General features: G+C 39.9%; 1 protein-coding gene across 12 annotated transcripts in view; it reads left to right on the top strand.

Annotated features, from left to right (window-relative positions):
• Positions 1 to 19,800, top strand: part of rbfox1 (RNA binding fox-1 homolog 1) — a 273,311-nt gene that overhangs the window by 183,712 nt on the left and 69,799 nt on the right. Inside the window, exon 1 of one of the 12 annotated variants that reach the window (XM_073813935.1) lies at positions 79 to 286. The exons of the other annotated variants lie outside the window; for them this stretch is intronic. The gene's annotated coding sequence lies outside the window, so the exon portion shown is untranslated. Of the gene's footprint in view, positions 1 to 78; positions 287 to 19,800 lie in introns of those variants that run through there. 12 annotated transcript variants of the gene reach the window in all.

The raw sequence follows: 19,800 nt of genomic DNA, 5'->3' as shown, positions 1-19,800 counted from the left end.
CTGGGATTATTAATTTCCCATCACACTCCCTCTCTCTCTTTCTCTCTCTTTCTCTCTCAGTCTCTCTCCCTCCTCGCTGTGTCTCTCTCTCTCCCTCCCTTCCCTCCATCCTTTCTCTGTGTGCGTACCCCTCGCGCGCGGCTTTTTGTTTCTTGCTTTGCTGTTTGAAATGATTCTTTCCCTTCAATGTGAGAGCGCATGAGTGTTGCTTCATGGACCTTTGCAGCAACTGTTAACACTGCCTGGTAGCTATTCTTCCACACAAGAGCTCTCGCATCACAAGGGGGTGAGTTGGTATCTATTAAAATCAATACAGTGTTGTGAGACCCGGGGCTGAGGCAGTGGATGGGAATGCGTGGGGAGAGATATAATGAAATGTTCGAGTATGCCTGCAACTAATGCTGACCTACAAAGGAAAGGGAATTTCTGCTGAGGACTCCCGGTTGAGCGTGCCGGTCCGCCGTGTGTGTGCGTGCGCGCGCATATGTTTGGATCTTTGTATTTGTGTGCGCTAATGTCAGAGAACGCCTGGGTCTCATAGTGCGATCAGTCAGGAAACACAGCCGTGAGATGCTTTGTTGCTAAACACCAGGCATGCTTTTATCACAGCTAATGGGGATGTGTGTGTGTGTGAGAGAGAGAGAGAGAGAGACCTTGATTTCAAGTGGCAATGGGATGGAAATGCAAGCTAATGACGGGTAATTGAAATAGCAGGAAATTATAGTTTGTTGATATTTTCTCTCTCTCTCTCTCTCTCCCTTTCTCAACATTAGGATATTGATTACTCTCTTATGCTGCAGAAATGATAATGGTTGTTATGGCATTAGGCTATTTGAAATTACTTATGCGTGCAATAACAACTTACAATTGAGCTTTATGCTTCATTTTTGTGTGAATTTGTTAATTGATGGTCAGTACATAAGCATGTGATTAAGTATGAGTCATTGTAAACACATAATAATGTGTCTGTCAACATGGGATTCAATACTTGAAATATGGTTGTGTACAACATTTTGTACAATTGCATTCAATAAAATGTGTGGAATTGGTATGAACAGAAAATGTAATATCCCATGTGTCATTTAATGCCTGCCACATGGCTGTGTTTTGATTGGCTGATTGGCTAGAATATCACATGTGGGAGGGGCTAAGAGCATGCATGCTATTTTTTCATATTTGTACATTTAAAACGTTTACACTTCGTCTTAGTATGTTGTGATTTTTTATTTAAGATAAAAATGAGCACTGCATTGGATTTTTGTTTTTTATTTTATATTTAGCATTTTTTTGTGTGTGGTTTGTTCTCACACACTGCAGTGTACGTTGTCTCCCTCCTATCATCCTACAGAAAATACGAGATCTTTTACATAAGCTGTCATGTCTTTTTTTCATGACCCTAATTGCATTGTTTTCTGAAGCTTTGTTCCGTTGAAAATGTTTTTGGAAGAAATAACAATGGCAAGAAAAAATGCAAAAAGATTGAGTGAGTGAGAGAGAGAGAGAGAATACCCCACATTCTGTTTATGTAATTTAGTGAGTCATAACGTGGGTGCGTGAGGCATTATGCAAGTTGTGGTGGTGCTTTGAAAAATTGGTTATCTCCACCGCACCTACAAGGCACACAGATGGATACGCCTTAGTTGCGGTGTGCCTGAGCCCTGGCAGCGCTGGGTGCCAGGGCATCTCAAGCAGGAAGACCTTCTGGAGGTGGACAGGTCTTTTTCTCGAGCCGTCAGAGCTTTGGATTGGTAAATCCTGTGGGCTTGACCGAATAGAGGAAGTGCAGAGCTTACATGAGGGTGAATAATCATAGTGTGCAGGAGAAGGGATTTCACAGGGCTCTGCGTATGCCCTGTGCCTACAAGTTCACCCCTCCGCTCATTAGTTGCTGAATACATCATGCAGATTTCTGTCAGTCCTCTCATTTCAAATACAGCTCCTCTTGACAGAAATTAGAAAAGAGAATATATAATCAAAGTAATGTTGTTGTGTGTTTTTTCATTCGTATGATTTTTTGTTGTCACAATAGTATGAAAGCATTAAACCAAATTTATGTTTAATGTGGATCATTTCATAAAGGTGCTATAAATACAAAACATCTGATTTATTATTCTTGAAATATACATACATGTAAGTGTGATTTTAGTAGACACTAACAAAATGCAACACTCAGGCTCAACAAAGCTGCTATAAAAAGCAAAAGAGAAAACATCTGATTATTCCCCATGACTTAACAAAGATTCAGACTGTTCGAACTCTGTGTATGTCTGTTGGGCCACAGTGATTATATGTTTCATCTTTCGAAAAATACATGGCCCTTAAGTGTGAGAACGAAGTATAGTGTTAGATTCTTCCCTCTTTTATTTCCCTTGGAAGCTGGCAAGGGGTTGCAGCGTACTCTGTTATCGTCAGTGGGAGTTAAGTGCCGTGCGTTGAGCACAATTGGAACGTGTTTATTGCGGCGATTATGTAACCGGTTATAGTCTTAGCTTGTCTTGTGCTGCCGGGTCCGCACGGCGCACATTATAGTAGTTGCTAACGTGGCTGTTTCGCTCACGGCAGGGTGAGGGGGGAGTCACACCGGGCTTCATTCCGTATCGGTAGCGGAATGGAAATGGAAACGTAGCTTTCCGTCGGGCGCCGGTGTCACTCTCGTATTGAAACGATAATGGAGCGCATGCCAAAGTAACAGGGGCTTCGCTATTAACCCCACGGGGAGTTGAAGGAGAATACAACGGTCGATCGTTCTGCGCCGACTAACAAAACAAAGAGAAAACAGTCTCTGCTCTCCTGGCGATACATATAAATGTTACCTCCTTATTACTACATGCTTAAAAGCAAACCTTGTCCCAGGCAAGGGAGCCATTAAAGAAAACAGTCCCTGTTATTAAGTGAATGGCTGTGAGTGAAGCATGCTGGGAGTGATAAAATGATCATATTAATACCTTGAACCTTTCGCTTTTGCTAAATAGGGCAAGTATATTGCTTTGTAAACATTTCCACATCAATAGTACGGTGCCACAACAAAAGATAAACCCCAGGTTGAACAAGGAGATAAAGCGACTGCTTCACAAGATTAAATAGAAAGTGATGCCAGCTTGGCAGTCAGGCGGCGTGTTGCATGGATTATTTATAATGGGCGCAAAAAATGCAAATCATACAATTACAAGCCTTAAAGCCAAGTATTAAAATAAGAGAGCAGAATTAAGGCCTTTAGCAGATGTGATGAAAATAAAGTCTAATCTATAATTTGCATATTAGCAAAAAACAAAAAGTCAGACTCAGTTGACTGCATTATAATAAGAACATATTTTTGTTTGTGTTCGGGAAAAGCTTAAGGCAAAAGGCTATCTGTGATGCATTTCTTCAAGCACAAAAGCTTCACACCTGCACTGAATGCATCCTTTGTCATGTTTATAGAGGAAATGATCTCACAAACAGTATCCTGGAATTTCTCTCTTGTGTTGTCTTTATGTTATAAAGAAGGCCTCTATAATCTATTTACTTTGAATTTGTTAGCGCTCAAATAACATTTAGAAGTGAGCGCAGATGTTATGAACCCTGTATTTATGCAAGAGAGATTGTCTAATACCTTGTATATCTAATCTTATTCAAATTAGAGAGCATGTCTGTGCCTTGGTTTTATAACACAGAATCATTACATGGAATAAACACGGAAGCAATGCCTTTGCATTTTTGCATAAACTAATTTTACCCCGCTAAGTGAAACTCGAAAAATTTCTTCTTTCTCATTTAGCCCTTGTTTATTCAACAAAAATTCAAAAGTTTCAAATGTACTATTCTGTGTTTTATAAATATTGCATTGAACAATATTTGTGTGTTTTTGTCCTTGCTAGGTTTACTTTGTATGCACTGTGCTTGAGTTTATTCCAAAGGATAGGAGTCTCCGGCTAATCCTCCGGTTTGTACATACTGTCGGCTTTGATAGGGAAAAAATGAAGATGCCGTGTGGGTGTGCAAGATTAGGCTTATCTTCAATTGCATTGTATATAGGGATATCCGCGGTGACATTGACAGAATGGGACGCTTCTCCCTTTAAAACAAGCCAAAGGAATTTACAGGTTGAAACAGTGGAGGCGATCAGGAGCAGTGGAGGCGTCTCGGCTGCAGTTTGTTTGTGGTGGCGTGCTTATGCATGATAGCCTCAGCTCAGGACAACAGCGGGATAAAAACACGAGGATTGCTCACAATCATTGTCCCGCTGCGGATGCTTTTTGTCTGAAGATACCTTTGCTAAGCTCTCCACGGCATGTTCTTAGCATCCCACTATATCCGCTCTGTCCTTCAAGTTTCACCTCACACATCATGAGAGCAAATGATAGCCATTGCTGAGATGTCTCTAGAAGACAAGGATGGAAACGCTAAATGATTTTGCTGGGTAACATATATGAAGATTCTGTAAAGGTGCAGCTTGATGTAATTCTGAAATGCAGAAACAGAGGTTTAGGCCGGTAGGATTTATTATGATAGCAAGTGTTTTTTTTTTGGAAAAGGGACAGTCTTATTGTAAGAGAGAGTCTGATTGAAGATATATTTTTTTGAAAACCTACTGAAAGCAAATTTTGTCAATTTAGGAGTACACAAAATTAGTGCAAAGCTAATATAACTTAAAGGCTAAAATGATGTGTCAACTTTATCTAATAAGTTTGTTACATATTGGGGCAGTTTCCCAGACCCGACTTAAGCCCCAAACTTACTTAAATGTTGGTGTTGTCTTTATCGAAAACAACTTGCTCTGACATTTCTTGAAATATATAAGTGCAAGTGTTGTGTCTCGAGGAATACACCAGTAATGTTTATTCACACTCTAAAATGTCTGGGTTATGGGTAAATATTGGACAGAACACACCGCTTGGTTAAAATTGGAAAAATGCTGTTTTTTTTAAACAAATTGCTGGGTTATTATAACCCATGGTTGCATAACAAAAACCCGACATTGGGTCATTTTTAACCCAGCAAGTGTTCTGTCCATTATGGGTCAAAAATAACCCAGCCATTTTAAGAGTGTATAAAATATGCTTTTAAAAATGACTTAAATTTCCTAATTTAGCTAAGGCCTAGCCCTGGCTTAAGCTAATTCCTGTCTGGGAAATTGCCCCATTTGCGTACGATTTGCCCAGCAATGGGTTAAAACATTGCATATTGGGTTGAAACAAAACAGCATAGGTTAAATTATAACCCAATGTGTTGGGTTTGTCCGTTTTTAACCCAATGGTCAGTTGAAAATAAAAATGTTTAGAGTATGCGTACGCTAGCGGGACAGTGACATTTAGCAGGATATCAATATTGTTGATGTAAACTTATGTGTCCCGTATTCGGGACGGCGACCCTTAACAGTTTTAACTAGATAGGATCAATAGCCAAAAGGAGATTCTTAAAAAGCTTTCTTCCTTTATTTACTATTAACTTAAACACCATTTGCATTTAAAAGTATAATATCGTAAAGTGAACTTCTGATCCACTTATTTATTTGCAGTAGACAGATAGCCATTGCCCATTAGATGCTCTTGACAGTAAGAAAGCACATAAAGCGTGCCCTCAGGGACTGCTATTGGTCTGGTTGTTGTTAAGGTCATGTCAACACGATTATAATAACTGGTAGGTTAATCGATTCATTTAAAAATAATCAATCGACTACTGTAATTGATTCAAAGGACTCAATCTCGAGTTTGATTCAATATACTTTTTAACAGCACAACCTAAAAGGCCACCACCTTTCACATAATAGTAAGCAAGGATATGATAAGCGTTTTTATCGTTGCCTAAAATAAAATTTCGAAAAAAGCACAGAGGTCAACGCAACAACTGCCGCGTCAATCATTACACATATTTTTCTCACTCTACCTTCAGCTCAAGGCGTGATTGATGTCGGGCGGGGTTACCGGAAAAAGGGTGCACTGTATTCTCCTGCTGCTGCCCTCGCTATCCTTCTCTTTATCTGTCTCTCGCATCCCTCCCCCAGCCGACGTCTCATTCAGGAGAGGCCTGCCACAATCCTTCAGCTCCGTCCCCGAGCACCTCTGGCCCTAGACTTAGCCCAGCTGCTGTGGACCACAGACACACTAATTGGGCCTGATTTAGTCTGCTGTGCTTTAAGTGCACTCTGCTGGGTGGCGTGTGGGGGTGCTATGTCAGTCCTCTCTCTTTTTCCCACTGGCTCTTTAGGCCATTACCTAAATGAAGTGCTGCCAGTAGAAGTTGGTGAGCCCATGCTAAAGCTGAGGTATTGATTTGCGGCTTATTTAAAGTGATGATATCTCTGTCTTCGATACGGAACGACAAAAAAAAACCCAGCTTTGAAGAGGTTCTTCTTATCGTATGCTTGAATGATTTACTAATTAATTATAAATATAGCGATAATACGGTTTGTTTTTTGTATGGTTCACTTGAGGGCTAAACTCTATAAGTAAAGGAAATAAGCCAAAGACATGAATATTTAGACAGACCCTGAAGCCTATTAATAAGTAATTTTTTTTTTTTTGTTATCATTATGTGATGGACAAACATGCTGAGTAGTTTACTACACAGTGTTTTGGAAATGGCAAGGCCTAAATCAATTTTAGCTTCACAGCTTGCAGGGCACGAATGGAAATATGGACATTCATGCAGATACGCGCTGCCAGTCTTTGAAATTAAAACCATTAATCCACACGCAGGTGACTGTTGTTGCATGCTACTGTAGTTCGCCACGTTCAGTTTCAGGCACTATAGTTTGCATCAGCGTTGAAACAAACAACTTTTCCCCTCACAAATTCTGTAAGCTTGGCTTTAAATCATTAGCCTCTCAACTGAATATGCATGTAACTGCGTTACGCATTCCTAAAGTTGCCTCAGCAGAATGCCTCTCGTGGCCACCCCTGGTCTAAATGCGGCCCTTTAGCCGTTCACCGGTCCGAATCCATTCAGAGTGGCAAAATGACTTGGGCTTGCCAAGCACATTATTGTGTATTTGACAGTTCTTGACAGTTCAATTTTAGCCCTGTGTGTCGGCTGACATTATTCTATCAGGGCCCTCCGTAATCTGAGGCTGTAATACGCCGGATGCGGCGAATGCTTATTTCCAAGACCTCTGCGGCGGGGGCCGGACTGCGCCATCACTCATATCTCAATTACCTAATCTAATGCATCTCAGTGGGCTGCTGCCGGATCTTCATTTACTGTAAGTGCTAGAGCTCCTCTGCAATTGTTATGTGTGCCAGCACCAACCTGCGCCGTTCTGGGGGAGAGTGAGCTTGATCAGAGAGGGGCAGGGAAACACGGGTGGGGTGGAGAGAGAACGGCTCTGCTAGATAAAACAAGCCGAGGAGAGTCGGGAAAGAAAAAAGACAAAGAGAACAGCAAACATTGCTCTGTAGACTGTCGTACATCGGCGAGTGTAGATGGAGAGAGGTGTAGAATAAAGGAGTTTTAGGAGATTTGTGCAAGACGTGGATGTCTATGCCAGCAGAGGTCGCCTACACTGTAAAAAAATTGCACCTAAAGAAATACTCCCGTCAAATATCAAAATTACCCAATGATTACCCAATCTGAGATGCATATGTACATCATCTTTCAGACGAACACATTTGAAGTTATTTTAGTAAATGTACTCGCTTTTCTAAGCGTATAATGGTAGAAAACAGGGATCAGGGAACATCGTCTGACTTTGAAGCACAAAAAAGTCCACCTCCAATAGGGTTAATATTAAAAGGGTAATCAATGCAATATTTGAAGAAAAATAAGCATATAAACTATTATAACTAGCTTCCGGTAACGACGCCATCTTGGATTCACAAGAGTCACTTCACAGTGTACCTATGGCAACAAACACTACCTACACTGAAGCTCTCTCGTGAATCACGAGTCCAAGATGGCACCGTTACAGAAGCTAGTTATTACAGTTTATTAAGTTTAAAATATGGATATTTTTCTTACAAAATCTCATTGATTTTCTGCAGAGGACATTTATTAACATCTTGGAGCCGTGTGGATTACCTTTGTGAAGGATGAATGCACTTTACTGGGGTTTAAAGTCAGAAGTTGTTCCCTGCCCTACTGAAAATTCCAGCTAAGACCAGCATAAGCTGGTGAGCTGGTTTTAGCTGGTCTCCCAGCTTGGTTTTAGCTGGTATTGCTGGTGTAGCAAGCTGGTCTAGCTGTGTTTTAGTCACTTTTTAAGATGGTCTAGCTGGACTTTTGCTGGTCACCAGCTTTTGCTGACCCACCAGCTTTGCCAGGCTGGGAGGACCAGCTTAGACCAGCTACTGCCACCTTATCGTGCGTTTACACCAGCGGCGGTAGAGGCGGCAAAAACGTGCTACTTGTGAGTAGTTGGACGCTTGAACATTTGAGTTCATTCACTTCATTCTCGCGTGAAAGCCACACATGAAAATTTAGTCATTCGAGAAATTCACACTGAAATTCGCGTCATGGGAGGGGCTTCTGCGACTCTGAGACTCCGCTCGCTTCCTGTAATCACGTCACTACTACAGCAAGGTCCTGATTGGTTAACGCAGCGCGGAAATCCACCAAATGTCAGATTTTTGAACTTGCGCGTTTCCCGCGGCAATGCTCAATTCGCACGGAAACGCCTAATCCCGTCTTTGCATTGACTTAACATGTAAATCATCCGCGCTTGCTGCCTCTACCGCGGCTGGTGTGAACGCAGCATTAAACCAGCTAAAACCAGCTACCAGCTTATTCTGGTCTTTGCTGGATTTTTCAGTAGGGTGATCCCTGTTTTCTACCATTATAAAGCTTGGAGGAGCAAGGGGATTTACTAAAATAACTCCAAATGTTGAAAGAGGATGAGAATCTTGGATTGTTTGAGCTTAAACAATGGGGTAATTTTGATATTTGGCTGAAGTATCTCTTTAATTTTTTATAATCAAATTAAGTATGATCAAATTGGATTTACAAGTCATTTCAAATGACTTTTTTTATTTTGACTAGTGATGAGTTGCATTAACTTATAAAATTTGCTAAACTTATTCAATTTCCAAGGTACATCAACTCACTAGTCAAGATAAAAATAGTCAATTGAAATGACTTATAAATCAAAGTTGATCCCACAAAAAAAATGCAAACTGTAGCTTCACATTGGGCAGTGTGTTCACAGAGACAATGGGGGATTTAATATTTTATACTTCATGTGTGCAACTGTGTTTCCAAAACTAGTTGATGGGTTGTCTGAACAATTAGTCAACTAATAGAGCTTTAAGTGTATGGCTAAATATGTATGTTTTAAATGGGCAGCTTTTTAGAGAAGGCTTGCTGTGCTACTGTATACACAGCAAGTTAAATATCGAGCTAACTGTGTAAAGCACAGCATGCTGTCTGCACGCTATTTAAAACACAGCTGCTAAAAATATCAAAATGAAAAATGAACAAGAAAGCATAAACTAGCCGTTAATGTTATCGTTATATATATCCTACATGAATGGACCAAGTCTGCACATGTTTTGCTAACATGTGACAACGCATGAATCTGATGTTATGTCACCTAAAGTGGCCTCGTTGGCAGGACCTCAGGCAAAGGAGACTTCATCTTCTCGTTCCTTTTCCTCCATGACAGCTGGAGAGGGATTCATGTGCAGACTGATTCACTGTAGTCAGGATGAGATTCACACACTAAGCCGGCTTTTAAATCATTTTTAAAACTGTCAAGCGAAATGCTTTCCAGTAACACTGGTAAGCTAATATATTAGCGTTGCCTTGGAAACGCGAGGAAAGAAATTGTTTGATGTATCCTCGGAGGGTTTAAATGAGGGTAGGATGGCGCGCGGCGAAAGTTGCTCGCCGCTTGTTTTTGCATTCCGTTCTGGTTAATTGTCTTGAATGGCTAGTAATTAATCAATGCGTTTTTGTCAGGTCGGCGAGCACGCTTTAGAGATCTGTCAATAAGTCACGTCACACTCATCAGATGTATCAGTGACACACTAGAATCACCACCACAATTAAAACGGCAATTAGCGGAGGCTCCGAGGTCCCATGGCGGCACGCTTGCACGGGTTGTTAGCACTCGTGTTCCATATATATTTTCAAACAAGGTAGCTAGTTCCTGGCTGGTTTAAGCTTTTAATAAAAATTTAATATAAATATATATATATTAAATGCATTTGACTTGCTATTGCCATCTCTTTTTGATACATAAAATTGCATGTTACTTAGCTAAGTTATTTCCTTTATATTGATTAAATGACATTATTTCCTGTGAAATTACGAATGACGGCTTATATTACAAATTATTATAATGAACGTTTGATTTTTGTAAAAAGTTCGAGATTGTACCTTTATCATTTTAACTATTATTTGCTGGGTGACAATTGAATGAATCAACCATTGAGACCCAGAAGCCATCTTCAATACATTTGTGTATTTTCTGTATGTGAGTATGCAGATCATCATCGAGTTTAAGCACAGAGGTGTACGCTGAGGACTCTAACGCTAATATGTTTTGTCAGGAAGGCAAGTGTGGGTGATAGAGTGGCCATGTTTATGTCTGTATTCCCCCGTGAGAGAGCGCGGTTCCCACTTTCCTCCTATCTGTCTATTACACGGTGCAAAGGTTGGCCTGTCAGCTCGGTCTGTCACCCCCACTCTGCGTCAGGAAAACGTGCCACGGGCCAAGTCTCGCACATACACACACTTCCTTCCCGTCTGCCTAGTGACCTGTGATTTTCCCGGTGTGTGTTACAGAGCTCGTGCGGTGCGGGATCAGCTGACATAAAGCTCCTAAAGCCACCGCTTTCCTGCTCAACCACCGCAGAGCAAATCCACAGATCTACCTGAGCTCTTATGATGCATCGCTCTTGCTTATAAGCAGGAGACCCTTAAAGAAGCAGTTCACACAGAAATTACAATTTTGTCATTTTTTCGCATCATTCCAAACCCATTTTTTCTTTTGTGAAATTCGAATGTAGATGGAAAGCATCTTTTTCGAGCAGCTCTTGTACTAAAATAGGTATTGTTATCAGAGTTTACTGTGTGCTTTACGTGAATGGTGATTTTCTTTATTGCTAGATTAGATTATTGATCACCATGATTAGCTGTTTAGCTAGTTAAAGAAGACTATACATTTCCCAGCGTTTGGGGGGAGATATGATATAATATGATATGAGAAAACACCCGATATGAGGAAAGAGAAACAACATATATTGATTTTAGAAAGTGAGAGAGAGAGAAAACGCCAACACGTCTTTTGTATTCTGGTAAAGCAGTCGGCCCTGGGGGCTTTGCGGGGAGCCGCAGCAAGACTGGAAATAGGCCCGGCAGTTTATGACACTTCACAGGAACTGTCGGATGTGTTATAGGGGATGCTGATGGGTGGAAGCCCATGATAACTCCTGTGTAAACCCTTGGGCTTCCACCAGTCATACCTTTAATTTACAGTGATAACTTTACACCACATCTTCAACCTCTTGTTTCAAAAGTGCTGTTGAAGCACACTGAATAAAGTCCTGAAAGGATGCTTTTTTTAAAGCAAAGACATACGCAACCAAAGGAGTACTCGCAAACCGAACAACCATGTTGGCGCATATCAATTACACTGAAATACGACCTTTTGTCTTTGAGCGCCTGGTGTTTGCACAGAAAAAAAAATAATTTGATGAAACCATTTTCGTAAAGCAATTTGGGCCATTTGACGCCATAACAGATGGGCCACGTTGCGAGATGTTGCATCCTCGGCTAAAATTAATAGCAGAACTTTTACAGCAGATGACACTAATGTTTTTATGCTTGCTTTTGGAGTATTTTATGTCACTAGTCGAAACTAATTGCTCGGGTTACTACACAGTGTAAACATTTATAATGGCAATTTTAAAACATCTGGCAATAATAGGATGTATCTTGTTAGACGGCGATGCTTGTCAACATAGCGAACGTAATTATGACAGATGCCAGTTCTCCAAGCTCAGTCATGAAGAGCCACGCAAGTGCACGCACGTGACGCGCACCCTCCATTCCGCAGTCACACGGAAAATGATTGGGCTGCCTAACAAGCCATTGAATTAATTGTTTGTAACTAGTGTAAATATTTTCAAACTGTGCAAAACCATGAAATTGGCCAATATAGTCAAAACCAAATGCAATTAATCCACAGCTCAAGTAATACAGATTAGTACAGATGAATCTTGCCACATAAAACATCTTGCAGCTAAATTGGGTTGTTTTGAAAGATTTAAGGTTCAACTGAAACTGAATCTGTATGTGCATGGTCAACTAGTTCATCCGGCCTGTTGTATTATTTTTGTTCCAGTTTTAATATTTTTAGTGGTGGCGCTTCAAAGGAGATGAATTATCAGGTGCGTTGTATTTAGTATGCTGTTGTACTCTCAGCATGGTGAACTCTCTGCCAATGTGCTTTTTCAAATTCATTCACTTTTAAGTGCCGCTGGTGTAATGCATCCATCACTTTCAACAGTTCATTTTAAGACTTAACATTGTCTGCTGTAAGCAATAATCTGCAAGAGTTCTGTTTTTCTTGGACTGTGCAGTAAAAAGTAAAATAGATATGGCAACTTATCTACAGCGCTCAAGTACAGAAATGGTTGTGTGAAGCATTCCGTACATTTTATTTTGAGGTGATAAATTCCTTTATTAGTCATGATTAAAGATGGAGCTTGTTTTCTGGCTGTTCCCGGAGGAAGAGAGTTTGGTGAGGGCAAAGAGATCTGTGGGTCCTAGCCTGCTCCTCCAGCACTCAGTGTGTGTCCATCTGTGTCTGATTAGTTCTGCTCTTAGTGTACCTGTACGCTTGCTCCAGAAATCATTAGGCCTGGTCATACCTCTCCCGGCCACGCTTCACAACATCTGTCATGACACAGCCATCAGAGACCCTGCAACATCTGCCAGATCCTTGGCCTTTTGTCTCCTCACGCACACGCACGCACACACATTCTCTCTCCTTGTTATCGCTGTTGTTGTCATTTTTTTCCCTTTTTCCTCTTTTCTGTTTAAAACAAACCAAAAATAATACAGCTCTTTGATCAAACAGCATTAATGTCTTAGCCTGTCATCGTTCGACAGATAATATACAGACCCGGCCGTCTGAAGAAACGGAAAAGAGTTTAGCAGCTGGCTTGAAAGCTGAAACTGATTTCAGTCCAGGGTTTGTAATGAAAGGAAAAAGTTGGGGGCTGGGGGAGGTAAAGGGGGGCTACATATAAACACACATACAGTGGGGTTTAAAGTTTGAAAACCCATTATAATCTGGTATACAGAATTTAATTTAAACCTAAAATAAGTGATAGTTTTTATATGTTGTATATGGATAATTCGTTACAATATGGTTGTATTGTCAATGTTATTGCACAGTAAACTAACGTAAACAATTGGCATTTTTGCACCAGCTACCAATAACAGAGATTTTATTTAATTCATGCTAAAAATGATGTTTATTGTAAGTTTATTGTTTAGGCAATGCATTTACTATTGTTAACAAATACAACCTTATTGTAAAATGTTGCAAAATTACGAATGAACAGTGGCGGCCGGTGACGTCTTTTTCGAGGGCGCACGATGCGAAATTCGTCACAATATTTATGTAGCCCGTCATGTGTGCGGTTTGTCATTTCAAAATATGTTTTCTGCACGTCAAGTCATCCTATGTGCATCACGTGTTTTGTCAAAATAAGTGCCTGCTGCAGATGCATCTAAAGGGTTTATGATAAAAGAGACGCTCACGTTTGCCAGATACTCGCAGTTTACTGTTAAGGGAGTGCCTTGCGTGTATTTTGTAAACATGAGCATCGCTTTTATCATAAACGGTTTTGACGCGTATGCAGCAGGCACTTAATTTGAGACACGTTATGCACATAGGTTCACTCGAAGCGGCAAACGCATATTTTGAAATTACAAACACACACATGACGGGCTACATACTTGTGACGAACTTCGCATCGTGCGCCCTCGAAAAAAGAAGTCACCGGCCGCCACTGGTCATTCGCAATTTTGCAACATTTAAAAAAACATTTCAAAAAAGTGCATGCGTAATCAGAGTTTACTGTTAAGGGAGTGTCTTGCGTGTTTTTTTGTAAACGTGAGCGTCGCTTTTATCATAAACGGTTTTGTCGCGTGTGCAGCAGGCACTTATTTTGACAAAACACGTGATGCACATGGTTCACATGATGCAACAAACGCACGCATATTTTGAAAACACGCGCAACACACATGACACTCCGAACACATATTTGGAATTTGCGCCCCTCGGAAAAGCAGTCACGCGCTGCCACTGTGAATGACAAATAACAAAGAAATTCAAATGTGAATTTGTGACTTTGACCATGCACAAAAGGTCCGATGTCTAAGCCTGCTGGGATTGCGTGGATCATCAGGTTTTTGTGCAAAATGTGGACATAGTGAATATTAGAAAAATAATATTGTACACAAAAATTTTGATTATATTAAAAACACGAAATTCAACATTTTCAGTCAAATTCCAACAGTATACTGGTTAATGCTTTGTACTTAGGAAATTGACTATGAGACTTTAAGGCTCCGCTGTATATCAAGCTAGCTATGCGGTTCATATGATATAGTGCAGACAGCAAAGCTAAGAGCAAATGACATGATTCCAAGGTTAAACATGATGCGTGATTAATGTTCATACTGCCTGCTCCTTTCACCCAGAATGGGGGTAGGGCAAAGAGACACAGAGAGAAAGTGAGCAATAGGAGACGGTGAGATGGGGGGAGAAAGATGAAAATTTGCTTCCTCTAGCCAGTATGATTGTGTTCCCGTCTGACAGCCTGGTTCAGTGCCACCTCGTCACTTTGTTTCAGCTGTGTAAATAATGGCTGTAATTAAAATCACCTGTACCTGACAAGCATCAGAGTGTCTGCAGGAGATGCGCCGGCCTGATGAGCACTTTGTGTTCATGCTGCTGTCGCATTCACACCTGCGACAACTGAAATATTGTGTACTATCGGCATCCCTTTAGCATCAGAACTGGAGATTAGGACCAGACTCGGTTTGCATATTCACACACATGCAAAACCCTCTAAGTGCATCTGATATGTTTTCTTGTAAATGAGCATTTTTTATGTTTAGGTTCAGTAATTCCACTTTAATGGCGATGAAAGGTTATTGGTCAGTAATTTAAGTACCTTATCTTCACAAATGTAACTATAGTCATTTCTTTGGAATTTAACAAATTTGAGTGTTTTTTGCTGCAAAACCCTTTAGGTGCATGAAAGCTTTTGGGAAAAAACCTCCACAAAATCTTCTTCTTTGGACAAGACATATTAAACATATTGGAAATTATGAAATTCATAATGTAAAAATTAAGAAACAGAACCACACATTAGGTGGCGCTGTGATCCATGTCGCTCCCACATCCAGGTTGTGTTTAGGTCCAAGTACTCACAAAGGACATAAGTTTGAATGTGATTCATGGTCGTTTCACATGGCGTTGATTATCCAATTAAAAAAATCCAATATCCAAATTCTGTGCATTTGAAGGACTACGCTGAAAAACCGACATGGTGTTTAACGTATTCTGCCAACAATTTCTGAATGGCCTGATGCCAGGATTTAGGGGATTTAAATAAGTATTTTATGAACATACCTGTATGTGCCAAGAGCATTCAGTTAATATAATTTTTTGACGGGGTGGCGTTTAGTAGCTTTTGCATCTTAGCTCCATGTTGTTGCATCTATGAATAAAAAAAAACATATTTAGGCTCGGTCAAAAAAAAGAAAAACGCATCACATTTGTACATTTTACCCTTATGTTTTGTGTGAAAAATAATATAAGTAATAATAAAAGTTAATTAAAACTCTTTGACTTGGACAAAAAAAATTATTGGACTCAAAAAGGTAATCCAGGAAGGTAGCTTAACTGATCTTAACTAAGCTCAACTAAAAGTCATGGGTTTGACACATACTGATAACAAAAATCTATAGTTTTAATGCACTTTGCATCTAATGTAAAACATTTGCAAAAAACTGCTGAGAAATTATTTTGTTTGTCGTTTTTTACTTCCATTGGCTCCCATTTGTGCTTTATTATTTTCAAAGAGAGATGACTCCGACATGATCCCCGACTGAAGCATGTTAGCGTGTTAGCCGCGAGCTACTGCTAGGCAACATTTACAGAAGAAAAATCAAAACAACGTCATGCCACATTGTAATAAGTAATTGATGTTGGTCAACTGAACAATTGCTAAAACATAATGAAGACATGAGAAAACAAGTATGTAATACTTTCAAAGGCAAAGTGAGCCGACGGTTAAATATATCCTAATAGAATTATCAACAAGCGGTTAAAGCACAGCAGTAGCGCAAACTTGTAATTAAGATTGTTGTTGTTTGTTTAGATAACCCCAGAGTCAGCCTGCATTCGCTTTGCTGTACATTACTTTTAGCTTATTTATATTGACTTAAATATAAAAGTTTGTGCCAAGTATATTTTCTGCCAACATGCTGAACTGATTAAGCAAACTTGCTTAGACTAGAATGTACAGTTTTGATACAGCATAATGACATTGCAAAAAACTTTCGTGATGGAGGTTTCCTTTATGAGACTCCTTTGAAACTGGCAAAAGAAGCACGTAGAAAAGATAGTTAAGAAGTGATTCACATCTTAAATGAAAAGCTGTGTTTATTCCATATGAACCTGTTTCCCCGAGTCCCACAGGATAACATCTATTAAGTGAATTTGACAGTTTCCAGGCTGTCTCCATATGGCCAGGACCCTGCTGCTGAGTGCCTGTGTCTGCCATGCTTTCTCTTTTCACCCACATGACATCCACCACATATAATTACAGCACATGGGAGCCTAAGCATTTTTTAGATGTGAGTGTATGTGTGTTGCAGGAGGAATTGGTACAACTTCTCAGCACAGGGAGGGTTCTGGGTGGTGACCCTGACTCTCTGATTAGAAAATTAGCCCCAAACATGGCACAGTAATGACCTAGGCTTATTAGCAACAGTGCCAATGTTTAGTGGGCGTGCTGGGCTGAGCTGCAAGAGGCAGCAGTGGTGGGGGTGTAGGCTATGGAAGTGTGGGGGTCTCTGGAGAAACACAGAGATTGGGGGTATTTTGAGTAAGAAGCTTTGTTTCCAACAGCTGCCCCAAATAATGCACAGCTACCGTGAATGGTAAGGTACCTTGTAAGTGACCAATTGTGACCGTATCTGTGAAATTCAGGTTAAAGTGTCATAATCTAATAGCATCAAAGTAATTGATTTCACATTGATTTCAACCTTACTCAGTTAATATTAAAGATATCAAGGTCATATTTTCACAGATGGATCTTTAGATTATGTAGGATGCTTTTATATAGAAAACATTAAATGTCTGGAATTTCACAGTCAAGGTCACAATTTCTCCACACATGTATATTTATATAAATATTTCACAATCATAAAAAATACCACATGCAAATATTGGACAAAATAATAAATGTGTTCATTCTGGGATAAATTACTCGATAAGTTGTTTAAGTATCTTGAAGGATTTCTCAATTTTTCTCTCAATTGAATAGACTTTATTGGACCCCAACGGTTTAAATGTAGTTTAAAATTGCAGTTTTAACGCAGCTTCAAAGGGCTCTAAACGATTCCAAACAAGGCATAAGAGTCTTATCTAGCAAAGCGATTGTCATTTTTGGCAAGAAAAATACGAAAGATGCACTTTTAAACAGGGCTCTGAACCGGTTCAAGGAACGAAAACGAAAACCGGAAACGAACGAAATTTTAACAGGAACAAAAACGAAAACGAAAACAAAATCAATTTTAATCGTTCTGAACAGAAACGTTTATTTAAAATGACCATTAACCGGTTAATAACGTTATTTTATCGTTTTCTTTAATATTGTACTTATCAGTGACCAATCATGATTTGAACAGTACAACATGTGACTTTGACGCATCAAGCGTGAGTGACTTTGACACATAGCGTGAGTGAAATGCCCGCGCAGCAGTCATCGAGTCTCCGGCCCGATAGCATTTGTCTTAAATAACCACAAAGCTACCCATCAAATGTTCAGAGGTATGTTTAAGTTAAAACTTGCTTGGAAATATTAAGATGCAAACTGTAACTCAAAAAAGCCAGGGGACTTATACCACTGTCAATAACTTTTTAGATGGGTCGCCACCAAGAAATTCCCTTTCGTTATTATTTTTCTTATGACAAGCTGTCTTAACAAGTCTGTCTGCAATATTGAAGGATGTGGGGGAGAAGTACAGTAGCCGGGAATCACTGAGGTAACTTACAGAGGCACATTTAACATAAACATCCAGCAGAGTATGCTGCGGTTTCAACCAGACATGGTTGAAAACGGGTCGTTTTTTCACCTGTTTATACTTAAAATGAATGCAGGTATTTCTTTTGTGGTTTTAACAATTAATGAAATGTTGAAGTTTAGTTATATCATGTGTTATGTTATTATTTTTGTGTGAAAATTAGTCTGTATGCATGCATTTGTTAAAGTATAGCCTGAATTAAAATAACGTTATTAACCGGTATTTTTTCTAAGTAAACCGTTTTCGGAACGTAAATGTTCAATGAGGAACGCAAAAACGGAAACGTTAAAATATCGATTCTGCTCGGAGTGAAACGATTGATAATTTTTTTCGTTTTTATGCCCTGCTTTTAAACCACAACTTCTCGTCTTGCACCATGCCGTATGACGCACCAGCGTGACCTTACGTAATGCACAAGCATGTCGAAAAGTCAAGCCTCACAAATGTGAAATGCACATTTGCGGACCATTTTAAACAATAAATTGACACAAAGACATTAATTAGTATCATTTCACATACAACAATGTCAGAACGATCCTCTTTCTTCACACTTGTAAACACTGGGACGTAGTTTCGCATACACTTTTGAAGTGATGACGCATTACGTGAGGTCGCACTGGCACGTCACACAGCTGGTGCAAGACAAGAAAATGTGGTTTAAAAGTAAATCTTTTGCATTTTTCTTGCAAAAAATGACAATCCTTTTGCTAGATAAGACCCTTATGCCTTTTTTGGGATCATTTAGAGCCATTTGAAACTGCATTTAAACCATAAACTCTTGGTGTCCAATAAAGTCTATTAAATTTAATGTTTTTTCTTAGAAACATTATTTGTTCTCGACTGAACAAAGAAAGACATCAACATTTTGGATGACATGGGGGTGAGCAAATATCTAAAACTAAAAATAGTTTTTTTCCAAGGAAATGGAGTAATCCTTTAAGAGTCATAATTATGTTTCCGTACCTCTTGGAATAGCCTTAGATGCCTTAAAATGCTGCCTCCGCAGGCAGCTTATTGGGTTCAGGAAAAGCAAGAGACCCAGACAAAATGAGAGACCAAAAAAGCAACGCCGACACAGGCGGCTGAACCCCTCCAAGTTCAACCCTACTAGAACATGAGATTTGCGACATGGAATAGAAAGCAGATTTGTTCCAGTGGAGTGGTGAAGGGAAAGCTATGGGTTTGTGATCTGGCAATGTATATGCGCTCCTCATCTGAAGCAGGGCCAAGGCTGGAACATGCTGGCCAGGACTGATGTGTATCAGAGGAAAGCTGGCAGGAAGAAAACAGCTGCGGGGGACTCTGTTCTCCAATACATACCTGCCATCTAATTCTACCAAGCCTTGCTGTTGTAGTTTCAGTATGTATCTGATCAGAAGGGTCAACTGTGCCTGCAGCAGTCTTGATATATGCAATATGCATACCTTGAGTGCTTGCTTAGGTGTAATCATTATTGTATTATAAGTCAATACATTCAGTTGATTCATGATATGGTTCCAGAAATTAGAGAGATGGAGAGAAAGAGAGAGAGAGAGGTGAATGGGTCAGTAT

The sequence above is a fragment of the Paramisgurnus dabryanus genome, chromosome 3 (genome assembly GCF_030506205.2).
Source record: "Paramisgurnus dabryanus chromosome 3, PD_genome_1.1, whole genome shotgun sequence".
Lineage (NCBI taxonomy): Eukaryota > Metazoa > Chordata > Actinopteri > Cypriniformes > Cobitidae > Paramisgurnus > Paramisgurnus dabryanus.
Note: the sequence above shows the minus strand (reverse complement) of the source record. Positions and strands in the feature narration are given on the sequence as shown.